The 16,362-nt window shown below is 39.9% G+C and overlaps 2 pseudogenes; one reads left to right on the forward strand and one right to left on the reverse strand.

Annotated features, from left to right (window-relative positions):
* LOC134316941 (zinc finger protein 850-like) overlaps positions 1–16,362 on the reverse strand; it is a 1,214,164-nt pseudogene that overhangs the window by 630,030 nt on the left and 567,772 nt on the right.
* The window catches only part of LOC134316904 (NACHT, LRR and PYD domains-containing protein 12-like), an 84,850-nt pseudogene that overhangs the window by 28,873 nt on the left and 39,615 nt on the right, over positions 1–16,362 (forward strand).

Genomic DNA, 16,362 nt, shown 5'->3' on the forward strand with positions numbered 1-16,362 from the left:
TGCATTTATTGAATGAAGAGTTGTGTGCAACCATTAAAGCACCAGGCCGGTATCACATACTGAAGTTGCACTGACAAACAATATAAAGTCCAAGGCGTCAATCTCCAAAGTGCTCAATCTTAAAGTAGACGAGCTGGAGCACAACACCTTGAGTCATTTCCAAAGGTAAATACTGAGCCTAGTGCCACCTTAACTGGGTGTCTAAATGTTAAAACAACAGTTTGGGTCTCTAACTGATTATTGGGTCTCTCCCACGTGGATTAAGGCACCCTGTAGTCACTCTTAGATATCCTTATAATCATGAAAACAGGTGTCATGGAGCTGTGTGACAAACTGGGTTTCCTGATGTAATTTTTTTATGTAAAATTGCATTTTTAAATTTTTAAATACATTCTCACTAACCCTGATGCAAGACCCATGCTAATCAAAGCAGTTATAAACTTCCCAACATCAGCGATTAATGGCAGAGCGTAAGTTGATCGAGGCAGAGGAAGAGTTGTAGAACAACCAGCAGAAGAAACCCACCGATTTCCCAGGGGAAACCACATTACTCATCTAATGTAGGCGACTGACTGACTGGGAAGATGCTCTTCGAGACAATGGGAAACAGGAACCAGCTCCTAGGCTCCCAAAAGCATGCCCTCCTGACATCAGTTGATCCTGACCCTCCCCATCCCACTCGAATCAACAAGGCTCGTCCAAACCAGGTTAGGGAAGCTTCTCCTCAAAGAAGCGACCCAATGCCCAGTCACTACCATGCCCAAGGTCTAACCGATTGGGACTTAGCCCGATTCGAGCCAAAACATGACGGGTCCAATAATGTAAACACTTATCTTACGGATATTGATTATAACTTGCTGAAATTACCTTGTACAGTAGACGATAGGATATATCTGATCAAGGTAACCTCAAATAGAGAAGTCAGTAGTTTTATCAAGCGCCAACCTGACTATTTCCACAATAGATATTTACTCTGTAAGGCACTGGAGGACGAGTTCTCCAACCCTGTGTCGCAAACTAGCTTGACTGCAGCCCTGTTAGTTAAACAAGGTAGACAAGAGTCACCCGAACAATATTACTATTACAATTATTGTATATCCAAAACTTTCATTTCACCACTAGTCATTACCTAAGCGTATCTGCCTGTCCGTGCAGGTTAATCAGCAGGGAATTGTGGGATTTGGCTCTGAAAGGGCATCAGCAAGCTTCAGGCAAACAAGCGGAACCTCGTAGTGTGTTGAGTCAGGGCCTATGGGTCAAGATCCCACCAAACTCTTGTATATTTACATGATCTTACTGGCTTCCACTATACTCTATTTTAACATGATCACAGGGTGTGGTGTACATAATTTTATTAAAACATGACATGTATATAAACTTTGGTTTGCAGTGATGTGAATTCTTTCTCTTAGCAAACCTAAAGACGATTCAATTATACAAACAATAATCCGAACCTCTACAAGGCACCCCAGCACCAACAGAAAAACTGCAGAGTGGCAGATAACAATAACACATCCAGTAGTTTTCTTATAAGACTCAAATTTGGTGAGAATGCAACACTATAAACAAACCAATATCCAAATAGACAGCTTCACAGGGGCAAATTTCCTACATATGGCTAAAGTTCTGCCAAGTTGGCCCCCAATCCTAACACACAAAAGGTAATTTTGTCTCTAGGAATCAACAACAAGGATCAACATTTTGAAAAAACTGCCAAAAAACAATTACAGGAACTGTGGAGAGCTGTGGATTTCACATTCCCCAATGCAGCCATATATACACACACACACCACTCAGTTTTCAGATTTATTACCTGAAAGAGATCAAAAGGAATCTGAAACTCTTAAATACTCACACTGGCATAACCCCAAAATCCGTGGCCCTAGTCCATCTCACATTTGGACCCATGAGCGTCGTCCATGTGTCTCCACCTGAGACTTGTTTGAACTTCTGAAGGACCTCTTTGCACACTGGGTATAGTCACAGGTGATAAAGAAACACCCCAAATACACCCCAAATAACCCATGTGGAGGTTCCGGCCAAAACTAAGGATACCTAAAGTGACTGCTCTGGGTTGTCTTATCAGCACAAAGTTTAATGACTTTGAGCTCCGAGTACCAATTATAGGGCCTATCCTGCCACCACTGCTCCTCGACCAACCCGAGTCAAAAGTAGCTTACACTAAACCCACCAAGGCCACAATGATCTGTTCTACCCTAATTGAGGACAACTCCGTGTGGCGAGTAGACTTAGCTGACAGTGATTAGATGATGCTGCAAACGGTGAATGTCCTTTCTGTGCCTGAAACGCCCTCGACCTCTACTCAGGTGAACCCAACAGGGGTGTCTGCAAGGACATTATCTGAGCCGGAATATGAACCGTACTCAGAATTCATGTCCCAGGTCGAGCAAGTGTGCCAAGAGGCAGAAGCTTTGTGAGATTCACCTTAAATATCAGACCTTGTCTGCCAAAGACTCTTTAGACTTTGGCCTAACCACAATACACACTGTATTCCAACAGTCCCTAGCGCTCCACCAACTTACATGCGCCAATACAAAATCCCCCTGGCATCATGCGAACCAGTACAGGAAATTTTTGACAACCTGCTAGAGAAGGGCATTGTTTGACCATGCAGTAGCACCTACTCTGCCCCTCTCTCGCCTGTTCTAAAGACAAACAGCAAGTGGCACTTGACAATTGACTACCGCAAGTTTACAGCGGGTCCTGCTATCCAGATGGCCAATGACCCAGTTAGAGCAGGAGCTGCCCAAAGTTCAGAACACAAGGTATTTCTCTACCATCAACGTAGCCTCAGGGTTTTGGACCATCCCAGTCCACATAGCAGACCAATATAAACTGGTGTTTACCTTCTCAGGCAGGCAGTACACATTTACTAGGTGCCAATTTGGCTATGCCAACTCACCAGCAGAGTTTAACATCTTCCTTAACAAGGCATGTTCTGAAACTTGTGAGAGCAGCACGCTTATATACAGTGGGGACAAAAAGTATTTAGTCAGCCACTGATTGTGAAAGTTCTCCTATTTAGAAAGATGAGAGAGGTCTGTAATTTTCATCATAGGTACACTTCAACTATGAGAGACAAAATGAGAAAAAAAAAAAAAAAATCACATTGTAGGATTTTTAAAGAATTTATTTGTAAATTATGGTGGAAAATAAGTATTTGATCACCCACAAACAAGCAAGATTTCTGGCTCTCACAGACCTGTAACTTCTTCTTTAAGAAGCTCTTCTGTCCTCCACTCGTTACCTGTATTAATGGCACCTGTTTGAACTCGTTATCTGTATAAAAGACACCTGTCCACAGCCTCAAACAGTCAGACTCCAAACTCAACCATGGCCAAGACCAAAGAGCTGTCGAAGAACACCAGGAAGAAAATTGTAGACCTGCACCAGGCTGGGAAGAGTGAATCTACAATAGGCAACATGGAATCAAAATGCTCATGAGAACGGTGAGCAAAAATCCCAGAACTACACGGAATTAATGACCTGCAGAAGGCTGGGACCAAAGTAACAAAGGCTACCATCAGTAACACACTACAGAAATTGAACTTTTTGGTAAAAACTCAACTCGTCGTGTTTGGAGGAAGAAGAAGAACCCAAGAACACCATACCTACTGTGAAGCATGGGGGTGGAAACATCATGCTTTGGGGCTGTTTTTCTGCAAAGGGGACAGGACGACTGATCCGTGTTAAGGGAAGAATGAACGGGGCCATGTATCGTGAGATTTTAAGCCAAAACCTCCTTCCATCAGTGAGAGCATTGAAGATGGAACGTGGCTGGGTCTTCCAGCATGACAATGATCCCAAACACACCGCTCGGGCAACGAAGGAGTGGCTCCGTAAAAAGCATTTCAAGGTCCTGGAGTGGCCTAGTCAGTCTCCAGACCTCTACCCCATAGAAAACTTGTGGAGTCCGTGTTGCCCAGCGACAGTCCCAAAACATCACTGCTCTAGAGGAGATCTGCATGGAGGAATGGGCCAAAATACCAGCTACAGTGTGTGCAAACCTGGTGAAGACTTACAGGAAACGTTTCACCTCTGTCATTGCCAACAAAGGTTATGTTACAAAGTATTTAGTTGAACTTTTGTTATTGACCAAATACTTATTTTCCACTATAATTTACAAATAAATTCTTTAAAAATCCTACAATGTGATTTCCTGGATTTTTTTTTCTCATTTTGTCTCTCATAGTTGAAGTGTAGCTATGATGAAAATTACAGACCTCTCTCATCTTTCTAAGTAGGAGAACTTGCACAATCAGTGGCTGACTAAATACTTTTTGGCCCCACTGTACAGATGAACCTGGAACATGACTAGACTAGACTTTTAAGAACAGAACTCCGTAAAATGTCAAACCAAAAACACAAAGACCCAAACAACAGTAACACACAACTTCTTTACTGTGAAACCCTCAAACAATATAAACGTACACTCAGAACCAAAAAAGCTGGATTTAATTTGAATAACAAATTAATAAGTAAATAATAAATTAAAACATAGAGAACAGGAGGAACTGGCCATTCAGGATGGGGATATCTGGACAACCTATTTCCAATCATTCTTTAAAAATGTAGCATTAGGTTCAAATCCTGAACAAAATCAAATTATTAGTAAACTAGCAGAACTGGAACGGGCTATTAAAGACCACCAGAATCCTCTCAACTCTCTCATTACTGAGCAGGAACTTAAAGTGCCATGACTGAGCTCTTGTGTGCCACGCCCCGCTCTCCCTGTGAGCACCCCCATTCCTGATTGGTTCGTTTGAACTAATTGGCCCCAGCTGCCATAGATTTAAGAGGTTGGCAGGAACAAAGACTTTGGGGACTGTTTTGTAACCATGTGGGCTGTTTTTTAGCCTTTGTTTAACATTTAGTTCTGTTTAGCCCTGTTAGCCTGTTTAGCTTGTTTAGCCTTTTGTTTAACTATTGTTACATTTATTGGTTGTTTCGTTTTGCTGTGAACAACGTGTACTGGTGAGTCAAATGTTTATGTATATTCGATAAGTAAGAAATACAGATTCCTTATTATCTAGATAAATAATAGTGACTTTACTGATGTTATCAAATGTCCTCTTACAGAGAAAATTCAGAAAACAGTGTTCATTCCTTATCCGAGGAAGATGTTCTTCTTGCAAAGTTTTCAGCCCTGGAGGACTTTGTTGTTGATGAATTATGTCAACTGAGATGAGAGTTTGGTGTCCTGTGCAAAGAATTCGATGCGTTTAAGAAACAGTTTTTTTCCCCCCCAAAGAACGTTTATTTAACATAGTTTATTAAAAATTGTTAATTTAATTTTTGTAATTTTTTTTAACAGATTTCAGGAATGACAGTTTTCATGTGTATTTCGTAAACAAATTTGTTAAAATAATGTACTTATGTTGTGTTTTGTTTTTTAAATTTCAACTTACACTGTTGAAATAGTATAGTGATAAAATAAAAAGCAGGAGAAGATGTTCTAAGTAAATTTTGTGTTTTTGCATCCATATTCAGGTTTAGGGGGTTAATCCTATTCTTTTATACTTTTAAACTCGAAACGTTTAAGGTTGGGGTGCTAACTGTTTCTGCTATGGCCCCCTTAAACCAAAAATGACTCCCACAAGTGCAAATCGGTCCCTTTATTTAATGTTAAAGGTCCGTTTTATAGAATCGGATCATTATACATCACTAGTGGTTATATAGTTTGAAAAGGTTTAGTGAATTTTTTTTTTTTTTTTGCAGTGTCGGATTAAAAGAAAAACTCACACTCGAGGTCCTAAGGATGAAAAAATGGCTGCTTTCCCAAAACTGCTGTAAAAATATCATACATTAATAATTTTTTTTTTACTTTAACTGAGTCAAACTTTTGAATCTACTTATGCTTAAAATATGCATACCAAATAATAATTATGTTTTTGAATTTTTTAACCCTTTACGGGTCAGTTTGTTTACATTGCACCATTGTTTTATTTTTATCAGAAAATAAACCAAAAAAATAAAATAAAATAATTTCCCTAAAATTGGTAGGTATATGTCTAGGGTATAAAAACAGTCTACAAGCAATGCACAGGTTGCAGACTACACACAAGAAAAATTTAACTTTAAACACAGAACATACAAACTACAAGAAGACTACATATATATATAGCTATATTGCACCAAGATGGCGGCGCGCATGGACGCAGCGGCACAGTGCTCTCACTCTCTGTGTTCTTTTTTGTTGTTTTTGTACGTGTTATGTCTCGTTCTTACTACTTTCTGTCGGGCAAGAAATACATACAGCCGGCACGATGGTTACAGTTAGCCATTTGTGCTAAATATTCAGTTTGATCAAAAATCATCTGACAGGAATTAATTTTATCTATTTTTTATCATAAATCATGATGAATCCTCACAAATACTAGAGCTTATACACTTTTATATCTAAACAGGTTAAAAATAAATACCTCACCTTCCATTCCTTCTACATCCTGAAGTAAAAATGTAAATAAACTGAGGTAATAAGTTTATAATTAATTAACTAAATTATTACATTTGATTTAATTATGCATTATATTTTTAATCCTCTGGTAAAGCAGAGTAGTTTATCACAAATTAGTTCTTTTAAGTGAGAAGGTTTAACACTGCAGATGTTGATCTTCCACATCGAAAAGCTTTGGAGTCGAATTGATCCCTAAATGAATTGATTCATATATCAAACGCCTGAAAAAGACCAGGAGTCGATTCCTTCATTAGTCGATTCTGTTACGCTCTAAAAAGTTCGTAAGTCGATTCCAGAGAGTCGTTTTAAAGCTTCTAGTGCTGAACTGTACAGCTGTTCGTCCCAACAAGTCAGAATAATGTGTGAATATTTTACATGAAATTCTGACAATGAATCCTAATAAATGAAGATACAGAGACACGAGTATCCAAGTTTTAATCATGTCAGACTTGATTTCTGTAACCAGATAAAAAAAATATTTTTTATTTTGTTTTCTTGTTAAAATGTTTTCTTGATAAATGTTATGATTGTGTACAACCCTGAATAACATTATTAGTAACTTTGTGGAGAACTACAGAATTAATTTTGTCTGATATTAAAGTTGTTATTTACGTAACCTGTGAGTTTTTAACGCTAGCAGTGAATGCTAGCTGATGATAATGTGTTAGCTAGCTAACTAGCCAAGCAAATACTTAAGAAATGTTTGTTTCACAATAACACAAATGTTAAACATCTGCGAGGTTAAATATGCAGAATTAACGTTGGTGCTGGTAGATTTACTTACACATGTCTGAATACAGCTGTACATTTACTTAGATACAGTTGATGGATTCACCACAATTTGTCTGTAATGTTAGTGAAAGGTTAAACTCTCCTTAGGAAGGAATATATGTGGCTTTGGGGTTGTTCAGGCTAAATATTATTATTATAATTATGTTATAATTTTATCATCCCTTTTAAAACTAAAGATTGATATTAAAGGATCTGATGAAGACACCAAAAAGCTTATCTGGTGAAGGGTGACCAACCAGACCCTCTTCACTGGAAACAGAAATGCAGCTGTTTGAGGATTTGAGTAACTGTTGGTTTGAATGAGAACAAAATCTGTTACATCTTATACAGACTGTTAATTACTGTTAATTACAAAGGTTCTATATAGACGTGATTTAGTATTCAAAGCATGAACAACTTTTAATGAGGACATGTTTTGAAGCAGTGCATGATCTATACTGTAATAACCGTTATGTTCATCATGTTGTAGAACCTTTGTGTTGGAGAACAGTGTGCAGGGGGCGGTGACCCCCATTCATGTAAAAAAGTGAGAGAACCTGAAGCAGAAATACAAAATAATCTTCAGTAAAATATCAGTGAAGATTTTATTACTACACGTTAATTTCCTTGTTCTGTGTTTATGAATTTTGTAGGAACTCGAGTGCCCCCCTACTGGGGTGAGAACAGAGAGTAGTGAAGCAACAGCAGCATCCTAGAAATGTTCTGCTGACATGGATGAGACAATAGATGGGAGGCCATCGATTACCCCACCGACCCTTATTACCTCTTCTGACCAGGGTGCTGCTGAAGCTTCACCCCCCTCTGTTAGGCCGAGAAGCACAGAGACCCCAGCCAGAAAGAGATGAAACAGTTCCACTAGACCAGCTGATGAGAAACGCATGCAAACATCCTTAATATACATCACATGTGTACTAGTGTTGAAGCACTTAACTGTCCAGAAGTGTTGCTTTTACAGACGTCTAGTGCACTAGAAAGTATATTAGACAATTTAGTGCACTATGTAGGGAACATAATTAATTATGTTCCCTACATAGTGCACTAGATAATGTATTTTGTAATACACTATCTAATGCACTATGTAAGGAACACAAATCATCATCTCGTTATACTTTCTAGTGCACTATGTAGTGAACATGAATGCGTTATCTAATACACCATCTAGTGCACTACATAGGGAACATAACTTTATTATCTTTCACACTATCTAGTGCACTATGTAGTGAACATGAATCTATTATCTTTCACACTATCTAGTGCACTATGTTGTACACATTAATGTGTTTGTGATGTGAACAGTTAGCTTAATAGCTCAGTTAGCAGCTCCTAAAAGTTCTGTTATCACCCATATCCTGGGGGTCGAGGTCTGGGTCCGGGGGTACCTCCCTGAAATGAGTTTTTGTAACTTGTTATGTCTGCTTTTAGGACTTTTGGAGTGAAAGATTCACTTTCATCTATTGATGAGTGAATGAAGTAAATAAAGAGCAGATTAAACCAGAGCTCGATCATCACTCATTCATCTTTAAATGAAGAATTTCCTGACATGTAATTAAATATGATGTCAGTGATGTGAGCAGCTTTCATATAAGCCAACAAACATGGTAATACTCTGGTCCTCACCACTGTGGCAGTAAGAGCTGGACTTAATCTGAGCCTGATCCAGAACAGTGGCTTCACTTCATTACTAATAGAAATGTGAACTAATACTTTAACCGTGTTAAACATGTTTAAGAAAGAACAAAAACATCAGTGAAATGTCTAGAATTCAAGTTTATTGTTGTTTAAATGAAACAGACTACAGTCAACGTGACTGAAGATCTGGGGGGTCTCCTCAAGATGATCTCTTTAATACCATGGACAGGGATCTTCTGTGGTTGTTGGACTGCACTGGTGAGGATATCTGAGCAGCAGAAGTTGATGTAGAGCTGATGTGTGACACTACAAACATAATACACTCATATTAGACAGTGTTTAATGTTCACAATCACTGACTGTATTTAAACATTTAGAGTATTAAAGCGATGCTATAATACATTAGCAGTGATGTACCATGATGCGCTGGTGCTGGTCTGCTAGTCTCCTCTCATCTACTGTCATTTACAACACAGTGTACGATGTGCTGGAGCTTCCTGTGGTTCTGTTCCGATGGTCTGACAAGCAGTTGTGGCTCTACAACCAGCAGTTGTGGTTCCTCAGCCAACAGTTGTGGTTCTTCAACCAGAAGTTGTGGTTCTACAGCCAGCAGTTGTGGTTTTTCAGACAGCAGTTGTGGTTCTTCAGCCAGCAGTTGTGGTTCCTCAGCCAGCAGTTGTGGCTTTACAGCCAGATGTTGTAGTTCCTCAGCCAGCAGTTGTGGTTCCTCAGCCAGCAGTTGTGGCTCCATAGCCAGCAGTTGTGGCTCCTCAGCCAGCAGTTGTGGCTCTACAGCCAGCAGTTGTGGTTCCTCAGCCAGCAGTTGTGGTTCCTCAGCCAGCAGTTGTGGCTCCATAGCCAGCAGTTGTGGTTCCTCAGCCAACAGTTGTGGTTCCTCAGACAGCAGTTGTGGTTCCTCAGACAGCATTTGTGGCTTTACAGCCAGATGTTGTGGTTTCTCAGCCAGCAGTTGTGGTTCTTCAGCTCGCAGTTGTGGTTCCTATGCCAGCAGTTGTGGTTCTTCAGACAACAGTTGTGGTTCCTATGCCAGCAGTTGTGGTTCCTCAGCCAGCAGTTGTGGCACTAAAGCCAGCAGTTGTGGTTCTTCAGCCAGCAGTTGTGGCTCTACAGCCAGCAGTTGTGGTTTCACAGCCAGCACTTGTGGTTTCTCAGCCAGCAGTTGTGGTTCCTCAGCCAACAGTTGTGGCTTTATAGCCAGATGTTGTGGTTTCTCAGCTAGCAGTTGTGGCTCTAAAGCCAGTAGTTGTGGTTCTACAACCAGCAGTTGTGGCTTTACAGCCATCAATTGTGGCTCTAAAGTCAGCAGTTGTGGTTCCTCAGCCAACAATTGTGGTTTTTCAACCAGCAGTTGTGGCTCTAAAGCCAGCAGTTGTGGCTCTAAAGCCAGCAGTTGTGGTTTTTCAGCCAGCAGTTGTGGCTTTACAACCAGCAGTTGTGGTTCCACAGCCAGCAGTAGTGGTTCCTCACCCAGCAGTTGTGGCTTTACAACCAGCAGTTGTGGTTCCACAGCCAGCAGTTGTGGTTCCTCACCGAGCAGTTGTGGCTCTACAGTCAGCAGTTGTGGTTTCTCAGCCAGTAGTTGTGGCTCTACAACCAGCAGTTGTGGCTTTACAGCCAGCAGTTGTGGTTCTACAACCAGCAGTCGTGGTTTTTCAGAAGCAGTTGTGGTTCCTCAGCCAGCAGTTGTGGTTCTTCAGACAACAGTTGTGGTTCCTTGCTGAACTGAGATGAAGTGAAATATACATGAATATGAAAGTTTTGCTTTGTTAAAATTGATATCAAATACAAGTTCACTTAAACATGAGTTTCATCATCAGAACTTTAGCCAGAATCACCTACTAGTGAAGCATCCCAGCACAGGAGCTGCACCCACCATCACCTCATTGCTACCTCCAGATGTTCAGTCCTTAAAACTGAAATATTTGATACAGATCCATCAGATTATTTTAACTTGTCTGATGGATCTGAAACAATGACAACCGGTGTAGCATAAAAATAAACAACTAATATATATGTTCACATTAAAAACACACATTTACTATATATGTTTTGTCTGTGTTATATTGACTTGTGACTTGACTGTATTTTGTAACTTGTGAACATCTCTGCTGTGATGGGTGTGTGGGAGACATTTCGAGTTAATGCCTGAATCTTCAGAATTGATGTCCAACAAATGTATGTGGAGGTGTCTACATACTTCTGACAATGTTTAACCACACTAAACCTTTATGAAATAAATCAGATCTTGTTGATTTGTTGCTTTTGTGGAAAACCTTTCCAGAAGAGTGGAGACTGTTATTCCATCTCTATATTGATGACTGTGATTTTAAAATACAATATCCTGCATAATCTTGATCAGGTGTTCATATACTTTTGGTCATGTAGTATGTTTTTTGTTTTTCTTCATATAAATCTTTTATGTGTTTCAGCTGACAGATCTATGACCACAAGGTGGCAGTATTACATCTATGAGAGACACATTCAGAGATTATCATTCTAATAAAACCACAGACAAAAATGACTAAAGATTGAAGACTTTTGATAGATGTAATTTTAAAGGATCTTCAAATGTTCTTCACACCTCAGACAGAAGTGCAGTAATGAATGAAGGAGCATAAATATGTGGACATGGTTGGTGTTGAAAGGAACAATTTGAAATAACTCCTTCACAAAACCTTCATATTACTGTTTGAGAGTGGAATCACCTCTGATCTTTAACTTCTGGGTTGGAGAAAATATCTAGTGTTGGTGCTACTGATGTTCTCCTTATTCACATGTATTTACTCTGAGGTCTGATCTTTCCTCCTGAAGGTGAATAAAAGAACGTGTGTATGTGTGATGACCTTCAATGCTTCATTTCTTCATGATTTCTCAGTGTTACAGCAAGAAGTGTTTATTCACATTTCTAAAGGGGTGCAGCATTAATTTTAAAAAGTGAAACCAGCCCCCCAACAACCAACCAAAATCAGCTAATTATAATGAGTAGAAGCTAAAGTGAGAGAACATGGGGGTGAAAGTGAGATTTGCATGAAGACGGCTGAGTGATCTGCTTTCTCCCAGAATAGAGCAGCACTTTCACCAGATGTTCAACTTCCTTCATCCAAACTCACTGAAGCACAACACACAGCACTGAATCTCCAGCTAAAGATCTTCTCTCCTAACACTCATCATGATGATGAACTAGAAGAAAAGACCAGACAATGTCCAAAATCCAGCTTTATTTCAGCACAGCAAAACTACAGGAAGAGCAACAGGACACTGAACAGAGGAAAGACAGAAATGCAGCATTGTGTAGAACTGAAACTCCATTGTAGAAGCATGTGGAAGTGTCTCCATGTTCAGTTCTATCTGGGAGCTGCTAGCCTTCACACTGGTTCTTTCTGAATACGACGGGATGATCGACGCCACCGTGAGAGACCTTACAGCCAAACTCCTCCCCCTTTTCCCACTGTGCTTTGCTGAGGGTCAGGGTGCTGCCACGCCTCCAACTGCCCCCTTTCAGTTCTTCTGCTCCGGTCACCACCCCGTCCTTCAGCACTGTGCCGTCCACCGTCCAGCTCACCAGCGCCCCCTGTGGAGAGTAATCAGACAGCAGGCAGAGCAGCGAGGCCGATCCCTCAGACAGCTGCAGAGAGGAGGGAGGGAGCAGAGACACGGACGGCTTCACCGTGGGACCGGCTGTACAGGAGAAACAGAACAAAAAGTCCCATTTAGAAACGTTTACACATCATTTCCTCCTTACTGCTTATTAAGCATCCAGACTGGAAACCTTCATCTGTGTTCAATCATCAATGCAGTGCTGCTGCACACTGTTCTCACATCACTGCAGTTCAGTAGAAACATCTGCAAGCTTCTGTTAGCACATATTCAATATCAACTCTTATTACTTTAGCATTCAATACCAGATGTACAGTCATGTGAAAAAGTTAGGACACCCCATGAGAACTTTTGTCTTTTTGAATATATTTAAACAAATGAACATTTGAGCTTCATTTGAACAGTACTGAGAGATGGAGATTATATCATTAAACAAATAAAACTGAAAAAAAAAATACTTTTAAACACAAGCTGTAAAAATGTAATGAACAAAAATGAAATTTATTGTGAGGAAAAAGTTAGGACACCCCCACATTTATTACTACTTAAAATGTCTAAAATTAAAATCAGGTCACCACATCAGCTGTAATGATTAGACCATTGTTAGAGAACACTGGAGTTTTATTTAAAGCTCAGACATTAGTTTGGTTTGCTCTTGATTGTTGAAGTGAGTGTTAACAACATGGTGAGAAATAAAGAGCTCTCTGAGATCTTGAAGGGATTTAAAAAGATCTCAAAGCAATTAGAAAATAATTACAAGTAGTGAACCTTTAAAACAACCGCCAACATGGCAAGGTCAGTCCATCCTAGCTAATCTAGCTCAAGAGCAGACCGCAAGATGTGTCAAGAAGTCTCCAATAATCCTACAATGTTGTCACAGGACCTACAGGTAGCTCCTGCCACAGCTGATGTCAAGGTTCATGCACCTACCATCAGAAAGAGACACACACTTTGATTTTTATGGGAGGTGAGCAAGAAGGAAACCCTTGCTGTCAAAAAAAAAACATCAGGGCAACTAAAGTTTAACAGAGAAACACCGAGTCAAAGACCAGGACTTCTGGAATAATGTGCTTTGGACAGATGAATCCAAAGTTAAATTATTTGGGCACAGTAACAGAAGATATGTTGTGTTGAAATACTGTGTTTGGTTTGTGCCAAAGAACCTCATATCAACTGTGGAGCATGGAGGTGGGAATGTCATGGTTTGGGGCTGCTTTGCAGCAGCAGGGCCTGGCAAGCTCTCCATTATATAAACCACGATGAATTATTTACTGTATCAGAGGGTGCTTGAGGAAAATGTAAGACCATCTGTCCAAAAACTAAAGCTTAAGTGGAGGTGGACCATGCAACATGACAACGACCCAAAACTTTCCAGTAAATCCACCAAGGAACGAATCAAAAGTAAGAAATGGAGAGTTCTGGAATGGCCAAGTTAAAGCCCAGATCTTAATCCTATTGAGATGCTGTCGGGCGATTTAAAACGGGCTGTGCATGCAAGAAACCCCTCAAACCTCACACAGCTGATGAAATTCTGCATGGAGAAGAGAGAAAATCTTTCTCCCAGTCGATGTCAGATGGTAGATGGTTATAGGAAACATCTAACTGAGATTATTTCAGCCAAAGGGGGAAATACCAGCTATTAAAACAGAGGGTGTCCTAACTTTTTACTCACAATCAATTTCCGTTTTTGTTCATTGCGTTTTACAGCTTGTGTTTAAAAGTAATTTTTAACATTTAATGAAGCTGAAATGTTCATTTTGTTTAAATATGTTCAAAAAGACAAAAGTTCTCATGAGGTGTCCTAACTTTTTCACATGACTGTAGCTGATTACAGAAATATTCATTGTCACTCGTACCAGTTTACACCAAACTTCATCAACCAGAGACCAGTTTTATATTTACCATCAAAAACACCTGCACATTTATTCAGTCTTTAATATTCAGCCATCAATAGACGTACACAATTACTAAATATTACAGTTAATGTATATTTATTGTTATTAGTAATTTAAAAATGTTTTTAGTTTAGAAGAAATAAAACTACTTACTTTTTACACTGAGTTTGGTTCCTCCACCAAAAGTGTAGCACAGTGATACATTCCAATAAAGCCGTCGTACAAAAACCTCTGTTCCACTCCAGTGATTCCACACACACACACACACACACACACACACACACACACACACACACACACTATAAGAGCTGTAGTTCTGATCAGACTGGGTTCAGGACTTTCAGAGTCACTGAGACGCAGCACAATGATGAAGGTTCTGATTCTACTGCTGAATACACTCGGCCTCCTCACTCAACGTGAGATTCACTGTTTATTTACTATCTTCATATCAGTCCTCCAACATCAGCGCTCACCATCACCGTCTCTTTATCACCTTCAACTTTTCTCTCTTCTTCTCTTTAGAGTCGTTTGGAGAAATCATCATGACTCAGACTCCAGGATCTCACTCGGTTTCTCCAGGACAAACTGTTACCATCAACTGCAGAGTCAGTCAGAGCATTAGCAGCAGCTACCTCCACTGGTACCTGCAGAAACCTGGAGAAGCTCCTAAACTCCTGATCTATAGAGCATCTACTCTTCAGTCTGGAATTCCTGGACGTTTTAGTGGAAGTGGATCTGGTACAGAATATTCTCTAAAAATCACTGGAGTCCAGGCTGAAGATGCAGGAGAATATTACTGTCAGCAGGGTTACAGCGGGTACACACAGTGTTATTTACTGGTACAAAAACCTCCCTCAGCTGTAGAGGAAGTTCTCTGAAACACACACTGATCTGAGAACATCTGCAGAGCTGCTAAAGCTGCACTCCACTGAACATCATCATCTACAAAGCACTACAGTACTGAGCATGTTCCTCTCTTTGTGGTGTTCTCCTCACTGTGGAACAGGGATTCTCATCAGCACATGGAACATCTCACTAGTAGAATGAAGGTTTGAGATGAAGCAGCAGTGCTAGAAGAGATGATATGAATGAAACCATCATGACATGTTCTGTACATTCAGATAGATGTGATTAAAGTGAATGTAAAATACACTATAGGGCCTAAAGTATGTGGACAACTAACCATGTGCTTGTTGGAAATCCCAGTCTAAATCCATGTTCCCAAAAAAAATCCTCCCCCTACTTTCCACAAGACGTCAGGTTCTGATTCTGGACATGAAAACCTGCCTCACAATTGATGTTTCAATTCAGTCCAATTGTGTTCAATATGGTTTAGATCAGGACACTAGAGTTCCTTGTCATATCACGTCCTTATGGATCTTGCTTTGTGCACAGGGACATAGTCATGCTCAAACAGGAAGAGGCCTTCCCTAAACTGTTGCCACAAAGCTATAAGAATATAATTTATATAACTGGTTTTATACACCAGTTTTCAATGAGTGTGGCTGAAACACATGAACCTAATAATTAGGAGGGTTGTCCACATACTTTTGGTCATATAGTGTATGGTCTGATCAATTCAAGTATCAGTTCTTACAAACAATAAAATGTGCTGAGAACGATTCATCACTTAGATCAAATCTCCTGATTGGTCGTTTCATGATTGAATCGATTCCTTTCTACCCCATAAATCACTGAACACGTAACACTGTGCAGAATTACAGATGAGCTACAGTCAGTAACAGTATACCTACAATGTGAACATATGGTAGATTCACCAAATAGTGGATATGAGGAGGAGGAGGAGGATCTTCATCTACACTCTCTGTACTCTGAAAATAAAAGCTGATCATCATTTGATGTGGTTTTAAACATAACCAGTTCTCACCAATATAAAATGAGAGCTGATGATCAGATGATCATGAGGATTCTACAGAATATTTAAGATGA

Source organism: Trichomycterus rosablanca, chromosome 1 (genome assembly GCF_030014385.1).
Source record: "Trichomycterus rosablanca isolate fTriRos1 chromosome 1, fTriRos1.hap1, whole genome shotgun sequence".
NCBI classification, from domain to species: Eukaryota; Metazoa; Chordata; class Actinopteri; order Siluriformes; family Trichomycteridae; genus Trichomycterus; species Trichomycterus rosablanca.